Source organism: Protobothrops mucrosquamatus, unplaced genomic scaffold, assembly GCF_001527695.2.
Source record: "Protobothrops mucrosquamatus isolate PMUCROS unplaced genomic scaffold, P.Mucros_1.0 scaffold1048, whole genome shotgun sequence".
Lineage (NCBI taxonomy): Eukaryota > Metazoa > Chordata > Lepidosauria > Squamata > Viperidae > Protobothrops > Protobothrops mucrosquamatus.
Window position 1 is genome coordinate 302,698 of NW_015387280.1, and position 15,000 is coordinate 317,697.

The 15,000-nt window shown below is 37.3% G+C and overlaps 1 protein-coding gene across 1 annotated transcript in view; it reads right to left on the minus strand.

Annotated features, from left to right (window-relative positions):
- LOC107291096 (cGMP-dependent protein kinase 1-like) overlaps window positions 1–15,000 on the minus strand; it is a gene marked incomplete at its 3' end in the record, with an annotated part of 809,166 nt that overhangs the window by 294,780 nt on the left and 499,386 nt on the right. The window lies entirely within an intron of this gene.

The window sequence follows — 15,000 nt, forward strand, 5'->3', positions numbered from 1 at the left end:
CCTTAAGACATGGCTATTCCAACAAGCAGGACTGGCCTAGGGGGAATTTTTAGTGGGGTTTTAAGAATAATTTTAAATTGACATAGGCCACATCAAATATTTCATTTTAATTAGGTTTTAAAGTGGGTATTTTTTATCTTTGTATTTGTTTTATCAGGCTGTCAGCCGCCCTGAGTCCGTAAGGAGAAGGGCGGGATAATAATCCAAATAAATAAATAAATAAATAAATAAATCTTAGAACCTGTGGACTCTAGCCCATGGGAAACCCCCATTGTAGCTAATGGAGAAGTCCGAATTTGCGCAGACTATAAATGTACATTGAACAAAGCGCTGCAATAGCATGCATATCCAGTGCCTGTGGTAAGCCACATTCTGGCCTCCCTCAAGGGGGGGTGGTGAATTTTCGCAAAGCTTGATTTAGCACAGGCCTACCAACAGTTACCTGTTGATGAGGAAACCGCTGAGGCTCAAACAATCGTAACACACAGAGGAGCCTTTAAGGTCAAAAGACTGCAGTTTGGGGTTAATGTAGCCCCTGGCATCTTCCAAAGTGTAATGGAGCGCACGCTCCGTGGTATTCCTGGGGTCTGTCCCTACTTCGATGATGTCCTCATTGCTGAAGAGTCATCTCTAAACTTAGCTGAAAGATTAAGGGCTGTCTTGCTTCATTTCCGCCAAGTGGGTCTGAAACTGAAGCAAGATAAATGTAAAATTGGAGTCACTTCCACTGAATTCTTAGGCTTCAGAATTGATGCTCAAGGCATCCACCCTGCTGAATCCAAGCTCCAAGCAATTCAGCAGGCCCATGTCCCCAGTCCAAAAGTGAACTTCAGGCTTTTCTGGGACTCCTAAATTTTTATCATGCATTCCTTCCACACAAGGCTGCAGTGGCTGAGCCGTTACATCGGCTCTTGGATAAGCAGGCTCCATGGCAGTGGACTAAGGTCCATGAAAGGAGTTTCAATGAGGTTAAGGCCTTGCTCTCTTCAAATGCTGTATTAGCACATGTTAATGAGAAATTGCCTGTATGCATCGCATGCACCTTATGGGGTGGGAGCAGTACTTAGCCACCTGAAGGCTGATGGGACCCAAGTCCTTGTGGCCTACTATTCAAGGACTCTGTCATCTGCAGAACATAATTACACTCAGATTGACAGAGAAGCCTTGGCCATAGTGGCTGGCATAAAAATTTTTCATGATTTCTTATATGGCCGCCACTTCACAGTCTACACAGACCATAAGCCTTTGCTGGGTTTGTTTACCACAAACAAACATCACACATTATTTCCCCACGTATGCTGAGATGGTCTATTTTCCTGTCAGCATACTACACTTTAATTCACAAACCTGGAAAGGAAATGGGCCATGGAGATGGCCTCAGCCGATTACCTCTAAAACAGATAGAGGCAGATCCTGCTCCTGCTATTAACATTCTCTCCATTCAGGAGTTACCTGAATTCCCCTCAATGCTAGGGACGTGGCTGCAGAAACTGCCACTGATCACACGCTTACACGCATGCTGACATGGGTGTTGTCAGGATGGCCTGACATGTGTCCAGATACTGAGTTTCAAAGCTTCTGGCAAAGGAAGCACAAACTTTCCACATTCAAAGGGTGCCTGTTATGGGGTAGTAGGGTAGTCATCCCAGCCTCATTGAGGTCTAGAATCTTGCTCTCTCTGCATGAGGGACATCCAGGCATAGTACGGATGAATGCGCTTGCACGCAGCCATCTCTGGTGGCCTGGGCACGATAAAGCCATCGAGGCCCAGGTGCACGGATGCCAAGTGTGCCAGCAGTCAAGGCCTGAAATGCCTCAGGCCCCAGTACATAGGTGGGAGGAAACACAAGCCCCTTGGTCAAGGGTACATATAGATTACGCTGGGCCCTTTCAGAGGCAATTCTTCCTTCTCCTCATTGACAGCCATTCCAAGTGGCTAGAGGTTGTTCCTGTTTCCTCCACTACTAGTGCCAGGACCATCCAGGTGTTGAGAGGGATCTTCACCTTACATGGACTTCCAGATGTCCTGGTTTCAGATAATGGCCCCCAATTTACCTCTTTTGAGTTCCAGGCTTTTCTGCAGGCCAACGTTATCCGGCATGCGACTTCTGCTCCATTCCTCCCATCTTCCAATGGCCAGGCAGAGATGATGGTGCGCACTACTAAAGATGCCCTCAAAAGACTAACTTATGGCAGCTGGCATCACAGGTTAGCTGATTTCCTTCTTTCACAATGCACCACACCTTGCACAGCCACAGGGAAGAGCCCAGAAGAACTCCGCTGGGGTTGCCGCCTCATTACAAAACTGGACAGGTTGCACCCAGACAAGTGGCTTCACAGGTGTCACAGCCGCGGGCACCTAGGAGACTACAGGTGGGTCATCCGGTCTGGGCAAGGAACTATGGATCTGGACATCTCTGGGTCACAGCAGTGGTATGCAAGGTCTCTGGGCCGCTGTCATAAGAAGTGGCCTTGGACGATGGGCGCGTCATCCGACATCACATAGACCAACTGTGCTGGAGGCTTCCCAGCAACACTTCCACTCCTGGCTCTGCTCTCGGGGGGGGGGAGGAAGACCATAATCCTAATTCTGGACCACAGTCTTCCAGCTCCAGTGGGGGTTCACATGCTACAGTACATATTCCCATGGCAGAATGGGGACATTCACAGAATTCAGTTATTGCTCCTGATCGGGGGTCATCCCAGGCTTCAGCAAGTGCTCCAAACAGGAATTCTCCTGAAAGGGGGTTTGCCATGGAGGCGGCTCCTGACTCTGGCACCTCCAACATGCACACAGGGCCAATGGGGTACTGGGGCACATCAGCCACTCAGGCCACTCCAGCTGCTGGTCTTGGGCTCGAGGGACAGTGCTCCCAAGAGGAGTCCATTGTGGATTTGGGGAATTCCACCCCACCACTGGACTTCGGGAATTCCACCCCCTCAAGGAACCCTGGCTGGAATTCAGAGGATTCAGCCAGTCAGCAGCTGGGTGGGGCACCTGAGCTTTTGGGGCATCAAAGTCCTAGCCTGCTGGCAGGCCAGGCACACTCACCGGCCATCAGAAGGTCACAGCGGGCCAAGGGCCCACCCAAACATCTTGAGGACTATGTGAGGTTTCTGTCAAGTCAAAGGGAACCTTACTGGTCCTTAAGACAAATGCGGAATGAACACTCAGCAAAAGGGGTGTTCTTCCCAGCATATTAGTTTGCTGCGTTTCTTTTTCTTTGATAATTATAAGGCAGAGTGCCCTGCCTGTGTGCAGGCATATTGTGCTTTACAATAACCTCCAATTCCTTGAATGCAAGTACCTGTGCTGTTACAGAATAAGGTATTATTGTTTCATCCAGGGGGGAGGGGTGTTATGTCCTGAGCCTGCTGAAGCATTCTGCAGGCTCAGAAATGTTGCAAAGGGTCCCGGGCAGTCCCAAAGCTGCCCGGGACCAGACTGGCTGTCTCCAGCCTTGCGCACATGTGCAAGGTGGGAGACAGCCTCTGCAATCATTGGTTGACATTGTCCGGGTCTGGGACATTATAAAAGGCCTGCGTGCCATTTTGGTTGTTGTTGGTAGTAAGAAGAGAGTAATAAAAGAAGCTTGTTTACACAATATGTCTCCGCTTAATGCCTCTACCCTGCAAACATAAAACTAACTATCTACAGTGAAATTCAACAAACTCTGTTGTATGCACTCAGGTTGAAATATGGTTTAAAGCTGATATTAGGATTAATCTAAAACCATAATGTACTTGAACAATAGATACAGCTAAAAAAAACCCCTAACTTTCAGAATATGATCAAAAGGCATCCAGGCTTCCAGTTTGCGATTGCAGCACTGGCGGACGTGCAGAGCGACTGCTTTCTCTGCCGTCCGGTTTTCTCCTGCCTGGGGACCCTGAAGAGGGTCGGAAGTTGCCCTGTAGGGGTGACGAACATGAAGAGGACCCCTGAGTGATTGCGGAAGGGTGGCAGCCCTCCCGTTTGATCCGGGGAAACTCTTCAAACTGATGGGGGAAAGATCAGCCATCAACATGGCCCATCATTAAGCTGTTGACAGCCGAGGCCAAATTCACTAACAAACACCTTGAAAGCAACATGGAGGAATTGGGTGAGATTTTACCTTCTCTGTACCCCAAGTATTTTTCCTGTTAAAAGCTTCCTGAAAACGTTTCCCCAGCGAGGAGAGAGGGAAGGGATTTTTTTCCTCCCACCCTCTAAAATGGCGGCATCTGACTACTTGGGGAAACAAAGCACTGAAAAGTACAATTTAATATAATTGGACTTACCTCCTTTTGGAATTTGGGGACCCAAAAAATTCCTACTCTCACGGGGATTTGCTATTTTATTTACTTGTAAAAAAGAAGAAAAATAACTTAATCTGGATAAAACCTAGCCTGGGAACTGAAAAAGATTTTAAATGCTATCGGGGACATCTTGTGGTGAAGCTTGGTACAGCAATCTATTACTTTTGACAAAGAGACTTGCTCATAGCCCAGATCTGACCTTGGTATTATCTAAGAGAGATTAAAAGCTGAGAGAGCAGCTGGGCAGTGAAAGTGATTTTTAGGAATTGTGGAGATGAACACTTACTGACTCTTGTTTAATAAATAGCCTTCACTAAAAGACCATCTATAACCATGTCAGAAATGGACCAGGAAGAGCAAACAACTTCGGCTATGTTTAAACTTATACTTGAAGCCACCGAGATAATCAAATCTACACTGAAAGACAAAGGTGCCAGCTTAAATCTACAAAGCAAAACCCTGATTGCAACTAAAGAACCTACAATCCAAAAAACAACAGAAGCGAAGGAAATTAATGACAAGACAGAGGGCCCTAAAGATCAACAAGTACAGTTCACTGAAAATCCTGATAATGAAACAACAACTTTAAAAATGGAAATGACTTTCTACGCAAATCAGAAGAAACCTGAGAAACAAGAAGACCAGATCGAATGGAAGACAACTATACCAGAGCAAATATGGGGATCTGGGCCATCAGGGCGACAACTTAATGATTATAGATGGGCCAGTTCTTCCAGAAAATTGGCAACTAAATGGTGTCCTTCAATTCAAGTAACATACACAAGAATGAAGGGAGATCTATTCGATGATTTAAAGGCATTGGTGTGGAAGTCTGGTTGGCATAAGAAAAAAAGCTAGAATTAGGTTGAAAAACCGGGGTCTTTTGATTTATTAGAGAGTATTCTAAATTGCCAACTAGTGGGCTAAAGGAAGACTTTGAGACAAGGAAAATTTGATTATTAGACTTAAAATAATTGGAAAATAGTATGAAACTAACTATTAGGAACCTGCTGATTAACCCAGATAATATAGATGATGGACTTGAGCTAACAAAGGATACTCAATTATTAAGGTGGATGTACTAGGGTGAGAAATAGAAAATATTTACACAATAGAAGAAGAATATATTTAAGTAAGTAATATGTGCATTTTAGATATTATAATTTTTACAAAGTGAGACAAAGGAAATTTGGGTTACCTGAAACTCAAATACTATGGATATTAAAGATTAAATTGGAGTATGGTAATTAAAAACCAAAAATTAGGTAAAATTTAATAACAGGATATGAATTGTTTATGAAGATTTATTAAGATATGTATAAGCAAAAATGCATTAATAAATGTGATAATGAAGTTTTCACTGAATTTGATATAATTAGAAAGTTATTAGGTTAAATACGATATAGCAAATGTTAAGGGAATCAGAGAAGAAGTAACCTGAGATATGTACTAAAGACTTTGTTATTGAACTATTGATTAACCCAATCACCACGTTGCCTTCCAAATACTCAAATGTAAAACTGGAAAACCAATAAAATATTATTTTTAAAAAGGCATCCTGACAAAGTGAAAAATCTGTTATAAACTGTAACCTTCAGAGTTGTAGATTTCTCTAAAGAAATACTGTAATCTGCAATAGTAGATTTCTTCTTTACGGCTGCTTTGTATTTCTTATGAACATTTGAAAGAACTTCCCATCAACTCTGACCACAGCTCCCTGCCAAGAGCAATAATTATCAACAGTTTCCAAAAGATTTCCACAATATCTGCCATGGTGTGATACTGGCAACTTTTTCATACAAAGAATATGATCTACCATGCAGCTAAACCTCTTTTCCAGTTGATAAATGGATATGGCTGAGATGTATAAAATGCAATATGTGTCACAAATACACTAGAGACATTGCCTCATGTAATTAAAGACAAATGAATGGTACTGTAATAAATTAAACTCTGTGCATGCAGTTAAAGTCAACTAATGATAGCAATGTGACAAATATTTTGATCAAGGATATCACTAGTAGTTAAAATGCTACTGAGTCAGAAAAATTAATTGGAATTATTGTTATGCATGTTTTTGATAGATTTTATATATTTTTAACAGATGTATTCTTTTGTAACAAACATAACAACAAAGGCAATTTCCCTTTTCCCCCCAGTGATCTCCAATGTAGAATTTATTTTTGTCCTTTGAGTCAGAGACTTAGTTACTCTTCCTAAAATCATTTTTGTCTTCCTGTACTCAGAGTTTGAGCTCAGTTGATAATTTCCTAGATAATGTGTATTTCTACACATCAGTGTTCAGACAGTGAAAGTAATGAACTTTACGAGCTTTCTTTTCCTTGATTATTAGGATCCATTACAGTTGCACTCCTACAGAGCACAAGCCTTTATCTTTGATGCTTATTTCAGGTTTCTGTCTTCCAACCCACCATAAAATTCCAGTGTAACATATTGCGGCAAACTCACAAAATGGCTGCCTTAAAGAATAAGCTCGCTTTTTTCTAAAATGAATGAGATGGTTAGGTCACAAAGCAAACAGGAGAGGCTATGTCAGCCTACATAAGAGGTTACTTATATATGTCCACAAGTGAAATATTCATAAATACCTTGGTTTATTCCCATAATGTTTGAACAAAATTGTAGCATTCCATCTCATATTGCTATTGTGGCATACATTTCTCTGCTATATACAATCTTTTTTCTCTCTTCCTTTTCTTTCCAATCTATTTATCTTTATTAAAGGAAGAAAACATTTGTAACATTTACTCAGCAATCTAATATTAGGAGTACTAGGTGTTGACTGCAAAATAAATAAATAAAAACCTTTACTGAGGGTAGGAAAGAATATTCTGCACCTCTTTGTTTCTTTATAGTGACTATCTGCAGGTTTGCTGCCTAGATCTGGTAAATATAAAACTCTATAAAGTCTTATCTGTACGTTATTGCCGATATTTTACCATCTGCAATCCTTGAAGGCAAATATAAAGACAATTTCACATACAGAAGGACTCTCCCCACATGGACAAAGCATTAAAAAATGTCCCCATTATAGTCTGCATACACTGATAGTTGTAGATGCTGAATATGGAGATCCCTTAAAAAGAATCAAATCTAGAAATTATTGACTGAATTTATACACACAGATCAAAATGGCTTTTTACCTAAAAGACAGATGAAAAATAACTTAAGAATGATACTTGATATTTTAGAGTACTATGAAAACCACCCAGGGAAACAGGTGGCATTAATATTTCTTGACGTGCAAAAAGCGTTTGATAATCTAAACTGGCAATTTATGTTCCAGCAGTTGGTGGAAATGGACTTTGGGAAAAATTTCATAAATGCAATTCAAACAATTTACCATAAACAAACTGCTAGAATAATTTTAAACGGAGACTATACAGAAAGTTTTAATATCAAAAAAGATACAAGACAGGGATGTCCATTATCCCCATTGTTATTTATACTAACATTGGAAGTATTGACTAGAAATATTAGACAAGATATAGAAATTAAAGGATTGGAGATAAAAGATCAAAAATATAAATTACAAGACTTGGTTTTTATCTTGGAGGAGCCACTTGAAACAACCACTAAATTGTTGGAGAAAATAGAAAAGTTTGGAGAAGTGGCAGGCCTGAAAATAAACAGAGAAAAGACTAAAGTATTAACAAAGAATTTAACAGATAAACAGAAAAGTCAACTTACAAAAAAGATAAATCTGCAAATAGTTAAAAAAGTTAAGTACTTGGGAATCTACTTAACAGCAAGATGTGTAACATTAAAAGAAGGCAACTATGAAAGTCTGTTAAAACAAATAAAATTGGGCTTGGAAAAGTGAAAAAATCTTTAAATGTCAATGTTAGGAAGAAAAGCTACAGTGAAAATGAATATTTTACTGAAAATACTCTTCTTATTTCAAATGATTCCTATAAAATTGGGAAAGGTTTTTTTTGATGACCTAAATGCAACAATACTGAGATTTATTTGGCAAGGGAAAAAAGCACGAATTAAAGTGAAAATGCTACAAGAAGCTAAAGATAGTGGAGGATTTGGACTCCCGGACTGGAAACTATATTATCAAGCAGCTATTTTACCATGGCTTAAAGAATGGATAACGCTGAGAAATAAAAGACTGTTGTACCTAAAGGGGCATGACCTACAAATTGGTTGGCATGCCTTTCTATGGTACGGAAAGAAAAAAACACACAGATATTTTCAAAACCATTTTATAAGGAATGCACTTCTTTTAGAATGGGAAAGAATAAAGGAGAATGACTACCTGAATGGCTTTCAACAATGGAAGCTTTTGCTTACCCAAATTTAATTAACTATGATAAAGTCGTGACTTATAAAGATATCTTGGAAAACGAAGGAAAATTGAAAGATAGACAAGACTTACAACAACAAGGTATTGATTTAGCATGGTGGCCATATTTGCAAATTCAAATGAGATACGAAAAAGATATAAAGACAACGGGATTTTATAAAGAACAGACAGAATTTGATCAAATATTGTTAAAAATAGATGAAAACTTGATTAAGAAACTCTATAGATTTCTGCTAAATTTAAAGTTGGAAGAAGAACAAGTAAAAGAAACAATGATAGCTTGGGCAAAAAACTTTGGATATTCTATAGATTTGGAAGACTGGCAAAAATTATGGGATAGAAATATTAAATTAATTAAAGCAATCTCATATAAAGAAAACTTGTATAAAATATTTTATAGATGGATATGATATCAGTAAGATTAGCGAAAATGTTTAAAAATACTTAAAATAATTGTTGGAAATGTAAACAAAGACCAGGTACTTACTATCATATCTGGTGGACATGCCCTGAAGCAAAAACGTTTTGGGTTAAGATACATACATGGTTGGAAAAGATGATTAAAAAATAGATAGAATTCAAACCAGAACTGTTTTTGTTAGGAATATTAGGACCTAATCATGAGAAGGAGAATAAATATTTAATATTGCATGTATTGACAGCAGCGAGAATTGTATTTGCCCAGTATTGGAAAGATGAAAATTTACCAACTGAAGAGGTTTTAATTAAGAAAATCTTAGAATGTGCAAAAATGGATCGATTGACTTTAGAGATTAAAGAGAAAGAAGATTCAGTTTACTTTAGAACATGGGATAGTTTTTACCAATGGTTAGGAAAACGAACTAGTGAGAAACGAATGTGATATGTTATTTGGAATACATACTAGTAAGAAGAATGTTATGCATTGATTAATTAATACTGTTTATGATTACTCTTTATTATACTTACTACCAGTGCTTTTTTTGTAAAAAAAAAAAGGTGCCGTAACTCTGTTCTGGGCGTTCTATGAGAAAAAAAGCCCTGCTTACTACAACTATCTATTACTATATTAACTATTGTTAGTTAAACATATGTACTCGAACAATAGTCTGTTTGCTAAATATTGAAAATGTCACTGGGGGATAACCCCAATGTTGACCTCAACCCTGTCCTAATCCCAATCCTGATCCCAACCCCACCCTAAACCTTAACCCCTATCCCGACCCTATTTTATCCCTAACCCTATAAAACTCAATAAAACCTTTAAAAAAAAGAATCAAATCTAGTTAAATAAATATTTTAGATTTTTATTATAGTATTTTACTAAACACATGGAAATTGATTACTGACACTGTCCTGCAAACTTAATGAAGAATTTGATAGCTTCTTATCAATCAATATGTTTAAATATTTTAGAGCAGGCATGGCAACTTTGTGCTGTCATGCGATGTCGCAATTTCACGCGACGTATCACAACTTTTTCCCCATTACTGGGGTTTTCCCTATTGCCGGGGCACGATTTCGGCATGACACATCTGGCCCGCAGACCAACAGTTTGACATGCCTGTTTTAGAGTCTCAAATTTTAAAATGTTACTATCATACTGAAATAGCTACCTAAGCATAAACATACTTTCTTAATATATAACTATTGTATTAATCAAGCATTTTTTGGGAGTCATAATACACAAAAAATATTTTAGTTCCTGATTTCTTTTATGTTTCTTCCTTCCTATTGTTCCACTATTAATATATACCTAGCATAAACCTAATCATTTTATAGAAAATCTCTTTACATGTTATTTGGATTACATAATTTTAGAGACAAAACAGTACATTGTATTGTGAATTTTGAACTTGTGCCACTACAAAATAACAGCGATAATCAAAATACTGAAAAGTATATTGCAAATGCAATAAAGGGTCATTTATTTATATGATTCAGAACCAAGCAAGTCAAAGACTATATCAATTAACAGATGGAGAATTTAAACAATACACTTGATAATGTAATAATAAGAATATCAATAGAGATTAAATATTACATTTCTATTGACTATTACACTTAGAAAAAGCTGAGGATTGTTTTTCATTGGTATGTTACACAAGTGCTTATTGCTAAAATAGATCGTACCCAAAAAACTGTTAGAATTGTAACATACAAAATGGATTGCTCTTCCATATATACTGGTGACATCATAAATTTCACAATTTTAAAAAATATTTTGCAAGAATTTAGGAAGAAACCAGTTGTAAATGTTGACTATAATTTTTGGGTAGTTGGTACTCTATTATGTATCACTGAGGTATATATTCTACAAAGTGTATTAAGTTGGCTTTGCATATTATAACAACTACTAAGTTGCTGTGCTTCTCACTGCAATTTATATTCAATCTTCATTAGAAAACTGGCAGCTTAAGCTTTGAGCATATGCATTCATGTCAAAAATAATGTAATATAAAAAATATCCTGATACTAACTTTAATTTAATTGGGAAAACAGTACTATAATTTTGAACATAACCTTTTGCTGCATCTAACATTGAGATTCCTTTAATGTAAAATTTTAAAACATTAGATTTTGTCTCCCTGGCAATAACATTAAGGATGGATTCCTTCAGATTAGTTAGAAATTCTTGTTAATTCTTATTCTTTTCACTGTTTTGGTCAACTTCTGATCCGATTCTAACCTTTAGTCTTAAAATGCTAAATTATAATATGTTTCTCTTTACATACATTCCAATTTAATATGACATGCAAGAATAGCAGTCTTTCCTTTTTCTAGTAGTTGATAAATTCTTACGTAATTTTATATTTTGCAAATCTGCAATATAGTCTTTATTTTTCCCTTTTTACTCTTTTCATTTGTTAGTGTAATACTTTCTGCATTTATTTATTTCTTTTTAAAAAACATTTGTATAGCCACCTAACTAAAGCCAAACCCTGGGCAACTTACAACTTACAACCAATAAAATAATATGTGAAACATACAAATGAAATCAGATCTTAAATTCTTACGAGGATGCTTGCTTTGGCCATTCAATCCCACACCACCTCCAATCAAAGCATTCTTATCTGCACTTAGGTTGCTTTTAATTTACAAAAGATAGAATAGTACACCNAGTACACCTACTCAAAGCATCTTGGGCAATTTGAGGTCACCCAAATACTTTAATTTTCCTTTTCTGACTTAGGTTTTTCACTAGAATTTTCAGCAGTAAGATTTCTCAACCTCTCTGTGTCTCTCTCATTTATATTCCCAAATGCTACTAGTCTTTTGCCTTGTGCCTCTGGCAGTCACTTGCAAATTTTGAGGCTCAACTTCCCTATTGCCTTTATATATTTTTAATCCTTTTCCCTCTCTAGACTTCACAAGAGTGTATCTCAGCTTTGTATATTTCAAGAATATAGCTCTGGGCCTCAAATTCAGGAATTGTTGTCATTTCAAAGTTTTATACCTTAAAAAGTTTGGGCATCATTAAGCTTTCATAACTGAATACACTGCCTATCAATATGCCATGTATGTAAAAGTTTTGAAACATCACTACGGTTCGGATTAGCTTTTAATGGACAAACATTTAAAAATAAAGAGTGACAGACATTTCATAAAGGCAGTCTAGAAATATATTCATGGTATTGCTCTCAGCCTCTTCTAGCAGAACTAGAAAGCCTACCAGGAATGTTTTTAGAATATACTATACAATAATAGCAATAGCAATAGCACTCTTAGACTTATATGCCACTTCACTGTGCTTTACAGCCCTCTCTAAGCAGTTTACAGAGTCAGCCTATAGCCCCCCAACAATCTGGGTCCTCATTTTACCGATCTCAGAAGGATGGAAGGCAGAGTCAACCTTGAGCTGGTGAGAACTGCCAATACTGCATTCTAACCACTGCGCCACCACGGCTCTAATGCTCTAATTTTTCCTTTTAAATTGAGACCATATTCAAATGTATTATCTCCAAAGCTTACATGGGTGATCTTGCTTAAAGTTGGTTCCCCCCCCCCATTTACTTTACTGGCCAATGAATATTTCAAAATTACAACACAAATAAAAGATAATGCTATAGTCAAATGTTAACTGGAATTACAGTACCATTTTCTTTTGAACATAGTCTGTTTTAGGTTGTTCTTTAACATTCCCATGATTTTAAAGGTAGTCAATATGCTATATTTTTGTAAAGCTTGCTCAGCACCAGACTGATTCTTTCCAGCAGGGATCTCCTTCCCTAAACAGTATTGACTGTCATAGGACTCAAGTAATTTAGATTGTTGGAACTGTAGGTTGAAGAAATGAGAAAGCAGTATGGAAATGATTGGGTGTGGTTTGTAGGCATGTGTACATAAAATTCTTGGAGCTTGATACTAGTCAAGTCTGAAGGGATAACTTCCAGCAACATGGAGGAACCCCCCAATAAATGATGACATTCAGTTCTAGAACAAGTTCTGGATAGGGCAGCATTATCTTAAACAAAGGTGATGCAGACTTTGGATCCCCTTAGACTCTCAGCTCTGGCTTGGAGACCAGTTGCACCCATAGAAGGTTTTTGCACAAGATCACTCACAATATCTTATAAAATTATTCTGGCAACCATCATACATTTGAACAGTCACTAAATGAACTGTTCTAAGTCAAGAATTACCTGAACTGACAGGTATAGAGAGAATGCTCACATTAGATGCAAAGCTCTAAACCCAAATATTGCACATAACTCTGTTATTTATTTTATTCCATGTTTTAAAAACCCAGTGGAGCATGAGTAGCTGAGCAGAATCTACAGGATCTGTAGAACATAATTACTTCTACTCAGGCAAAGAAATTGAAGCAAGGTGTCTTGGTTTGCAATTCAGAGAGGTTTTAGTGCATGAATGAATTTGATGACACCTTAAACTGATCTAAGTAAAACATAATCATTTATCAGAGAAACAGAGTTCTCTAATGTAGCATTGCAGTGTTGGGTTCTTATATTCTAATTTACAACTAGCTGGATAGAGGCTGTGCATAATTTGTGTGCAACCAATATTCATGCTTAGCTCCAAAATCATGATTTGTGGGAAGCACACAAGTGACAAGTCTCTTGTCTTGAGTATATATATTTCACGGACATACATTGGAACCCTAACATATAATAAAAATAAAAATAAGTCTCTACAGTGTGCATTAAAATAATGAAAATGATTTGAATTGTGCTCAACCCCAGGAATGTAGTGGACACATCCATGTAATTTTGTGGTTTATCATTGTTTTCTTTCAGGATACTTTTGAGTTCCCAATCTAATTGGCAACCCTACTCTTCCATTTAAGTATTAATTAGTAAAAGCATCTGAAGGATCCTATGTTTTCATTAAAGTGATGGAACAGGCATGGTGCTGTTACCATGCAAGCTTTGTTCCTTTCATATCCATGTGCAAAGCCACATTGCTTAAGATCACATTGGAATGACACAATGTTAATTTCACCATATGCCTTTCCATATGACTCTTACATTAATCAGATGCAACCTTGATAGCTGTTGGAAATCAGCTAGGAGCTATGAAATGGTGTAAAAATAACTAGAATATATTATCAAAATTCTTTTAGCTAAATTTCTCTTAAAATAACTGTGCTTTGTTAGCTAGTTTCTTAAATGTTAAACAACTGATGAACTTCTGTAGCAACCGATGCTGTTGCTGAAAGGAATATATTCCTTGAATTTGGTAGTCTAAAATAGGATGCAATATATGCAGCAATCCTTTCTTTGTCAGGGTATGTTCAGATTTTAAATCTGGATGAGAAGCAAGAGGGACATCAGTCATAAATCAGGGAGGAATACACAGATAGGAAATGATATTATTCTGAGGACCCGTGTTAGGTCTGCTTTAATGCCAAAGGCATTAAATTAATAACCAAGTATCCTGAAAAAATTGACACAGCCAGACACAGAAGCTTCCAAATCCAAGCAGAATTCTAATCTACCTATCTATTCATAGATTCCTCTAAATTAAAATTACCTCAAGAGGTTTTTAGTTTCATAAAACTCTATTAACTATAAAGAGCAATGGTGAAAGTTAGAAATAAACCATTAGGTTATTATTCACTATTACAAAAATTACATGGAGATTGACGTACTTAGAATCAAGCTAATTTGTTTTTCTTTCCTCTCTTCAGGGAAAATGACCATTTAATTATTGGGAGGGGAAAATGTGCCTCATAAAAAATGAGAACGTCATGATAACACCGTTTCATTTATAGCCCAATTTACTGGAGAAACCAAAATGGCATTCAGCTAAATATGTTACTTATTTTTTAATTGGTTGATCTCAATATGCTGAATGTATGCTGACACAAAAACAGCCTTTAATTTGTTTTGCAGGGTAAGAGAACGTGTGTGCTTCCTTAGACCCACATA